The 8799-nt window shown below is 48.0% G+C and overlaps 1 non-coding gene across 1 annotated transcript; it reads right to left on the reverse strand.

The window, feature by feature from the left end:
• Positions 1–3386: 3386 nt before the first annotated feature.
• Positions 3387–3550, reverse strand: LOC140722688 (U1 spliceosomal RNA). The gene has a single exon (XR_012097717.1). It is a non-coding gene; the product is annotated as a U1 spliceosomal RNA (small nuclear RNA).
• Between the last annotated feature and the right edge of the window lie 5249 nt (positions 3551–8799).

Here is an 8799-nt window from a genome sequence, read left to right on the forward strand (position 1 = left end):
AGCATCACATGATATAGTTAAACGTGATTTGCATTTACGCCCACCCACGTGCTGGGGGCAGCCTGCAAGTGTTGTTGCATATTCCAACGCACACATAGCTTGCCCAGTGTTCAGCACAACACAACACATTTATGAATACAGTAGCTTATTTAATTTAATGTTTGGATGTATTTTTATTTATTGCAAAGTACTGCTGCCGCAAAACTGACGTTACTACATTATCTCAAATAATAATGAGGGAGCCTACAGAGAAGAAGTCATCACCCTGACACAGTGATGTCAAGAAAACAACCTCTCCCTCCATGTCACAAAAACAAAGGAGCTGGTTGTGGATTCAGATTCAGATTCAGTTTATTGTCATTTAGAAACCACAAATGCAATGCAGTTAAAAAATGAGACAACGTTCCTCCAGAATGATATCACAAAAGCATATGACAAAACAGACTACACCGGAAAGTCCACATAACGTTTGGCAATCCCCAATCCAGAGTCTGGAGAGGCTGCTGCGTATTAATATCGCGCTACCGTCTCAGGGCGTTCCACGGAAAGGAGCTCCAAATCCACCAGACAAAACAAGGCCAAAAACTAAAGCTACAAGACCTGCACAAAAACCACATAGTTACCACATATAGTTACAACAGTGCAAACAATAGCATAATTGATAAAAAACAGATCATGGGCACAGTAAAAAGAGTCCAAAGATGGTAAAGGACTATAAGTTCAAAAGAAATCACCACACAGTTTCCACAAGTCCCCAAGGTCCCAACAGACTCGCCATCCCACGCCGGCAGCAGAAGGGAATACCCCCGCTATGGACTTCCACGGCGCCGCCCGACTCAGCCTCGCAGACGCAGCGCACACCAAAAGCGACCTGAATGCAGCGGACTCCGAGTCCGTCAAACCTCCGAGCCGACAACCATCCCCTCCGGCACAGCTTCTCCGAGCACCATCCTCTGCCGAGCGTATTAAGACGCCCCCGCCAACGGCCATCGGCAACGCGACCCCGAAGACTGGGGGCCTGTTCTTCCCAGCAGAGACCCGGACCTCACAGCAGCAGCAGCAACGAAGAAGGTCTTCCTGGAGATTTCCCGATGTTCCTCCATGCTCCCACGTCCGTTTTCAATCGATTATGATTGCGCACGGCACCCTGCTTCACAAATAACAGATAATCAGCTCCGGAGTGGCGGCTGCAAGCTGCGTTGCGCAGCCATTTTGGATCACAGGAGGAATGGAGACAGGCTATTGACATCAATGGATCTGAGGTTGAGAGAGTGAACAGCTTTAAGTCCCTCGGCATCCACATCACCGAGGATCTCACGTGGTCTGTATATACCAACACGCTGGAGGAACTCCGCAGGTCGGGCAGCATCCGTGGAGATGAGCAGTCAACGTTTCCCGCTGAGACCGTTCATCAGGACTGGCCCGAAACGTTGACTGTTCGTTTCCACGGATGCTGCCCGACCTGCTGAGTTCCTCCAGTATGTTGTACGTGTTGCTTTGACCACAGCATCTGCAGTATACTTGTGTGTCTGTACTGTATATACCAGCTGTGTGGTGAAAAAAGGCCTCTTTCACCTCAGATGGTTGAAGAAGTTTAGTATAGCCCCCAAATTCCAAGAACTTTAACCTACAGGGCCACAATTGAGAGCATCCTGACTCGCTGCATCACCATCTGTAATTGCAGGACTCTGCAGAGAGTGGTGCGGACAGCCCAGTGCATCTGTAGATGTAACGATTTTTCCTCCTCATGTACATGGAGGATATAAGTAACAAAGTCAATTCAATACAATAATCACAACATATGTCAGTAATTATATGCCCGATTCTGGAAAACCACCAATCATAAGTTTGACCTTTGGGCTTCGAGTGACTCAACCTCCAGTTATTTGACTTTCTCTGGTAGAGTGCCTAGCAGGTTCATCACGATTGTTCGGCAGTTCCACGATGGCACGATGGTGAAAGTTTTGGATGATGGTGACGAGTCAGAAGCCTTCCCAGTGACGAACGGTGTGAAGCAAGGATGCGTTCTCGCTCCTACACTCTTTAGCATGGTCTTCTCTGCTGTGCTGAATAACACCTTCCGCGATTGTCAGGATGGTATACACGTCAGATACAGGACTGGCGGTGGGCTATTCAACCTCCGGCGTCTACAGGCTGTTACAAAGGTAAAGGAGACCGTCGTCAGAGACCTCTTATTCGCTGATGATTGCACCCTCAACGCCAGCACAGAGCAGAAGATGCAGCGAGAAATGGACTGCTTCTCACGAGCCTGTGACAACTTTGGACTTACAATCAGCACCAAACAGACCGAAGTTATGTACCAGCCCACACCCAGAAAGCCCTACCAGGAACCACACATCACAGTAAAGGGGCAGAAGCTACTGGCAGTCGACAGCTTATCTGGGCAGTACTCTATCACGAGTGGTGAACATAGATACAGAGATCAGCAACAGAATTGCCAAAGCCAGTGCCACCTTTGGGAGACTCCGTGAGAATGTATGGGAGCGGAGAGGACTCAGCCTTACCACCAAGCTGAAGGTCTACCGAGCAGTGGTTCTCACCACCCTCCTCTATGCCAGCGAGACCTGGACTGTCTACAGCAGACACGCGAAACAGCTCAACCACTTCCACTTGAGATGCCTCCGCAGACTTCTCCATGTACGATGGCAGGACAAAGTCCCAGACACGGAGGTCCTGGAGCGGGCTAGCACCCACAGCGTCTACACCCTCCTACAGAAACCCCAAGCCAGATGGGCTGGCCATGTCGTCAGGATGTCTGACAGTCGACTACCAAAACAGCTACTGTATGGAGAGCTGAGCCAGGGCAAACGCTCAGTTGGAGGGCAGAAGAAACGTTTCAAAGACTGCCTCAAAGTGTCCCTCAAAGACCTCAACATCAAACCCAGTAGCTGGGAATCACTTGCTCTGGACCGCCCAACCTGGTGGAGCAGGACCACTAAAGGAGTGTATGCAGCAGAAATCAGACGCACAGCAGAGGCTCAGAGGAAACGCGCCGCGCGCAAGGCTCGAGCTACCTCCACTTACACTGCAACACCTACCCTCATGTGTCCCACATGTGGGCAGCTTTCAGGGCCCGGATTGGCCTCACCAGTCACGTCCGGACCCACAGTCACAAACCCTCCACCTGACAGAAGTCGTGGTCGTCTTCGACTCCGAAGGACGAACAACAACAGCAGCATGGGGGCCTGGACTTCCAGAACATTGCAAACAGGAAAATAGGAACATTAGGGCGGCAGGGTGGAGGTTAGTCTCTACCAAAGAAGGCGTAACGTTAGCCTGTTGGTCGCCCGGGAGCGCAACACCGGTCCCCGATGGTGGGAACGTTGGCTGTGACAACATTTTGAACCTCTTTTTAATTTGATGATCGGGGGAGAGTGCCAACACAGTCCCCCACTACCACAAATTGTGCAGTCGAGTATCCCGCATTTGGGGATATCGCAGGCGTCAGCACACCCGGAGTGCAATGGGATAGACTCGTCCCGGAACCTCGGCCCTCCTGATCACCGACGGTTCCCTGCCAGGTAAGTATGTTTGACCAGTCCCCCACACAGAGAGCCAACGAGAGACACAACTCCTTAACATCAACACGAGCTCAGTTACTTTGCTACTGTGTACCCACATATAGACTATAAAGAAGATGCAGCTATATTTGTTGTTTTTATTCTCTTTCTAACCTAGCATTACTTTTTAAGGTTTCACGACTTCTTTTCGCCTTGGCTATGTGCATATCTTCCTTAAATGGAAGCAGCCCCTGACGTGCGGTTCCGAAGCTGCCTGCTGCGTGTCAGACCACGCCTGGGTTCCGTTCACAGGAGGCATGCGCTTGTGCGGGATCCAGTCTGCCATTCCCAAACGGGAGGAAATGCTGGAAATCCGAGCAACACACACAAAATGCTGGAGGAACTCCGCAGCGTCTATGGAAAAGAGTACAGTCAACGTTTCAGGCCGAAACCATTCCGCAGCCCCGAGGCCGGGAGGCACCGGCTTGTATCAGCCAGCGCTCCCTTGAGTTCAGCTCAGCTCACAGAGAGCCGGGGCTGTCGGAGTGTGCGCTCTCATTTTAGAACAGTCTTCGGAGGTTTCATTGCGGAATCGGGCTATTTTACACCCACGTACATTTATTTATCTATCTATCTATCTATCTATTTTGTATTTGCACAGTATGTTGTCTTAGGCAGGCTGGTTGTTCGTCCGTCTTTGTTCTGTGCAGGTTTACATTGACTCTGTTGAGATCTCTCGTATTTATTGTGAATGCCCACAAGAACATTAATCTCAGAGTAGTATCTGGTGAAAATCTTGAGCGACACGCACAAAAATACTCGAGGAACTCAGCTGGCCTGGCGGCATTTATGGACAAAAGTATAGTTGACGTTTCAGGCTGAACCCCCTTCCTTTTCCAGTCCTGATGAACATTCTCTGTTTATTTTCCTCCAGAGATGCGGCCGGACCTGCTGAGTGTCACTCTCCCTGGTTGTTTTACCGGCTTGTACCTTCCTCTGCCCTGGGATCTGCAGTAGTTTCCACTCAGCTCTCAGCAACCTAAATGCTCATCCCTGAACCCCTGCTCTGCCTGTTGGTTTAACAAGTTCGTTGGTTGTCCCGTCAGATCTCAGTCGGTATTCCTACCCTGACCCACCTCTTTGCAAACTGTGGGTTCGCGGAGAAGGTGTGGAGGAGGATGGAAGGGGTAGTGTCGAGGTTCATCCCCAGCAGCTGCGTAACAGAGGACTCTCTGATCTACGGGCTGTTCCCGGGGACGCACACCGAGACCAACATCCGGTGCTGTTGGCAGATCATCAACTCGGTCAAAGACGATCTTTGGTCGGCCCGAAACTTGATGGTCTACCGGCACACGGAGATGTCCGTGGGGGAATGCTGCCGACTGGTACATTCTCGGCTGCAGGAGTACGTGCTGAGGGACGCACTCAAATTTGGTGCAGCCACCGCAAGGGCCCGGTGGGGAAGGACCACAGTCTAGGGTCCTTCTCCCGTAGGAGTTGAGGGGTGGGGGGTGGGGTGTATACCCCTCAACAAGGGTATGTTAATATGGAATAACAGAGTGCCACGTGGGTGGAAAAATGTGTGAAAATGTAAAGACTGTAATGGAAACAGTTGTAAAGGATGGAAAGTCATTGAATGGTTTATTGTATATAATTTATTTTTGAATAAAGTATATTTTGTTTAATTTTTTAAAAAGTCCCTTCGAAACACAACCGTGGTTTGTGACCATAAGACATAGGACCAGAGCTAAACTATTCAACCCATTGAGTCTGCTCCACCATTCACTCATGGCTGATTTATTATCCCCCCTCAACCCCATTCTCATGCCTTCTTCCCATAACCTTTGATATCCTGACAAAGAAAGACCTTTCAATTTCTGCTTTAAATATGCCCAGTGGCCTGACCTCCACAGCTGCTTGTGGCAATGAATTCCACAGATTTACTACCCTCTGCCTGAAGAACTTCCTCCTGATCTCTGTTCTAAATGGACGTCCCTTTATTCTGAGGCTGTGCCCTCTGGTCCTAGATTCGCCCAATATCAGAAACATCCTCTCCACACCCAGTCTTTCTAGACATTTCAATATTCAATAGGTTTCAATGAGCTCACCCCTCACTCTTCTAAATTCCAGTGAGTACAAGCCCAGAGCCATCAAACATTCTTCATCCATTGACAATTTCATTCCCATGAACCCGTGAACCCTCTCCAATCCCAGCACATCTTTTCTTAGATAAAGGCTCCCAAAGTCACTCACAATACTCCAAGTGCAGTCTGACCAATGTCATACAAAGCCTCAGTATTAGATCCTTGCTCTTGTGTTCCAGTCCTCTCTAAATGAATGCCAACTTTGCATTTACCTTCCTCACCACCGACTCAATCTGCAAGTTAACCTTTGGGGAACTCTGCACGAGGATTCCCAAGTCCCTTTGCACCTCTGATTTTTGAATTTTTCCCCATTTAGAAAATAGTCTACGCCTTTATTCCTTCTACCAAACTGCATGACCATACACTTCCCTATACTATTCCATCTGCCACTTCTTTGCCCATTCTCCCTATCTGTCCAAGTCCTTCTGCAGACTCTCTGCTTCCTCAACACTGTCTGTCCCTCCTCCTGTCTTTGCATCATCTGCAAAGCCATCAATACCGAAATTGTCATAGAACGTGAAAAGAAGCAGTCCAATACCAACCCTTGTGGAACAACACCAGGCACCAACAGCCAACCATAAAAAGCTCCCTTCATTCCCACTCCTTGCCTCATGCTAGTCAGCCAATCTTCTATCCACGCTAGTATCTTTCCTGTAATACCATGGGCCCTTATCTTGTTAAGCAGCTTCATGTGCAGCACCTTGTCAAGACTTTCTGAACATCCAAATAAACAACGTCCACTGACTCTCCTTTGTCTATCCGGCCTGTTATTTCCTCAAAGAATTCCGATAGACTTGTCAGGCTAGATTTCCCCTCAAGGAAATCATGTTGACTTTATCATGTGCCTCCCGGTACCTCGAAGCCTGATCCCTAATGGATTCAACAGCTTCCCAACCACTGAATCAAGCTAACTGGCCTTTAATTTTCTTTTTCTGCCTACCTCCCTTCTTGGAGTGACATTTGTAATTTTCCAGTCCTCCCGAACCATTCCAGAATCTAGTGATTCTTGAATGATCATTACTAACACCCCCATAATTTCTTCAGCTACCCAAGAACCCGAGGGTGTAGTCCATCTGGTCCGGGTATCATTTCTTATCTTCAGACGTTTCAGCTTCCCAAGTTATTAACAGCAACTACACTCACTTCTGCCCACTGACACTCTGAAATTTCCAGCATACTGCAAGGGTTTTCCACAGTGAAGACTGATGCAAAATTCTTATCAAGTTCATTCGCCATTTCTTTCTCCCCCATTACTGGCATTATTTTCCAGCAGTCCAATATTCACTCTCACTTCTCTTTTACTCTTTATTTATCTGAGAAAACTTTTGTATCGTCTTTTATATTATTGTCTAGCTTCCTTTCATATTTCATCTTTTCCAAAAAAACCACACAACAAAAACTGACAAGCAATCACTGTGCAGAGAAGACCAACAGTGCTGATAGATAGATAGTAATAGGCAGCCGTCGATCCCAGGGGGTCACGGGTCTGCGCCTCTGGTGGACTGCGTCCTCTCCAGGGCACAAGCCTGGGCAGGAGGATTTGAAGAACCGGCTGTGGCCCAAGCAGCAGGTTCCCCCTCTCCACGTCACTGATGTAGTCCAAGGGCTGCCGTTCAAGGCTAACAAGCCCCACCTGCCCAAAGCAAATGGTTTTGAGGTGCCAATGGTGCACCGTTGCCCCTCCTCTTATTGGTAGAAACGGTTCCGCCGGGCCTAGTAGCTAAGCCACACGTGAAGGCCAATAATTGGTTTTGTTTGTCAGAGGCTGTTAGAGACACACGCCATTTGGAGCACTTTATAGGTAGTGGGAGCTTATCCCCACTCCCACCCCTGGATATGACAACCTTAGGAACCATAGATAGACAGATGAATACTGAGAACATGAGTTGCCGAGTGCTTGAAAGTGATTTCTGACTGAAGCAAATCATGTTAGCTCCATCATGGACGCTCAAAATGCGATGCCTGATGAAAGCAGCATCCATCATTAAGGACTCTCGGCACCCGGGGTACGCCCTCTTCTCAATACTACCATCAGGAAGTATAGGAGCCTGAAGACCCACACTCAGTGTACCTTTTGAATCAATTGTTTATTTCATATTGTAACTTCTTAAAATATATTGCACAGCACTGATGCTGCAAAACACCTATTTCTCAACATGCGCAGGTCAGTAATGATAAACCTGACTCTGAGATCAGACTGGAAAAGTTTGGAGAAGTCCAGCCCAGCGTGAGCACTGTCTTGACGATTGCCAAGAATTTGCCAAGCTGACAAGTTGCACCTGGTGCATTTTACGCAGTCACACAGCTCACCCTTAGCGAGACTGCAAATTCAACTCCTTTGCTAGTAACTCTTCTGAACACTCCCTAGAGCAGGGGTGGGAAACCTTTTTCAGAATGTGTGCATGAATTGACAATAGTCTCCTAAAATGAATTTGTAACTCTGAGCAGAGATTCTCATTGCTGAGTTAATTTGTAACAATAATTATGTACTTTATGGAAGAAGTGTGAGCCCTGGCTTATTTATTGTATTCATTATTTGACTATTGATAGAAGTATTACAGAGACAGAAGGAAACAAACCGAGCAATCAACAGTATTGAGTGTCTGCTGTGTACCAACAAAACCTTTACACATGCCGTAGGGTCACCACCCCTGCCCCAGTTATTCATGACCTTTCACCCATGAGATACCCTTTGTTTATTCCAATCCCTATTTCAAACCACCCGGCCTTTGCTATGTGTACATTGTTTCTGAATTCACGCATTCTGCCTGTTTACTTCCGCTGCCTTGGGACTCAGAGAGCAACAGATCCTTTCCCTCCATTCCAATCACAAAGCCTCCATTTTCCTGTTTACTCTCCATCATAACCCCCCCTACCCACGACTTGATTTCCCCACTTCCCACTGCTGTTCTTCCAGCGCCACCAGTTTTCCCACCACTGTGCAGTCAGGCAAACTTACCTCCTCGTCCTGTCCAGCTCAGTAATCCCGAATGTATGTTTGTGATTCATTACAATTCAAGCCTTCCCTTTGGGAATTCATTCTGAACCAGAACCTGGTTTAATATCACCGGCGTATCTCGTGGCATTTGCTAACTCTACAGCAGCAGTATGATGAAATGCCTGATACATAGAGA

This window comes from Hemitrygon akajei, chromosome 2 (assembly GCF_048418815.1).
Source record: "Hemitrygon akajei chromosome 2, sHemAka1.3, whole genome shotgun sequence".
NCBI classification, from domain to species: domain Eukaryota; kingdom Metazoa; phylum Chordata; class Chondrichthyes; order Myliobatiformes; family Dasyatidae; genus Hemitrygon; species Hemitrygon akajei.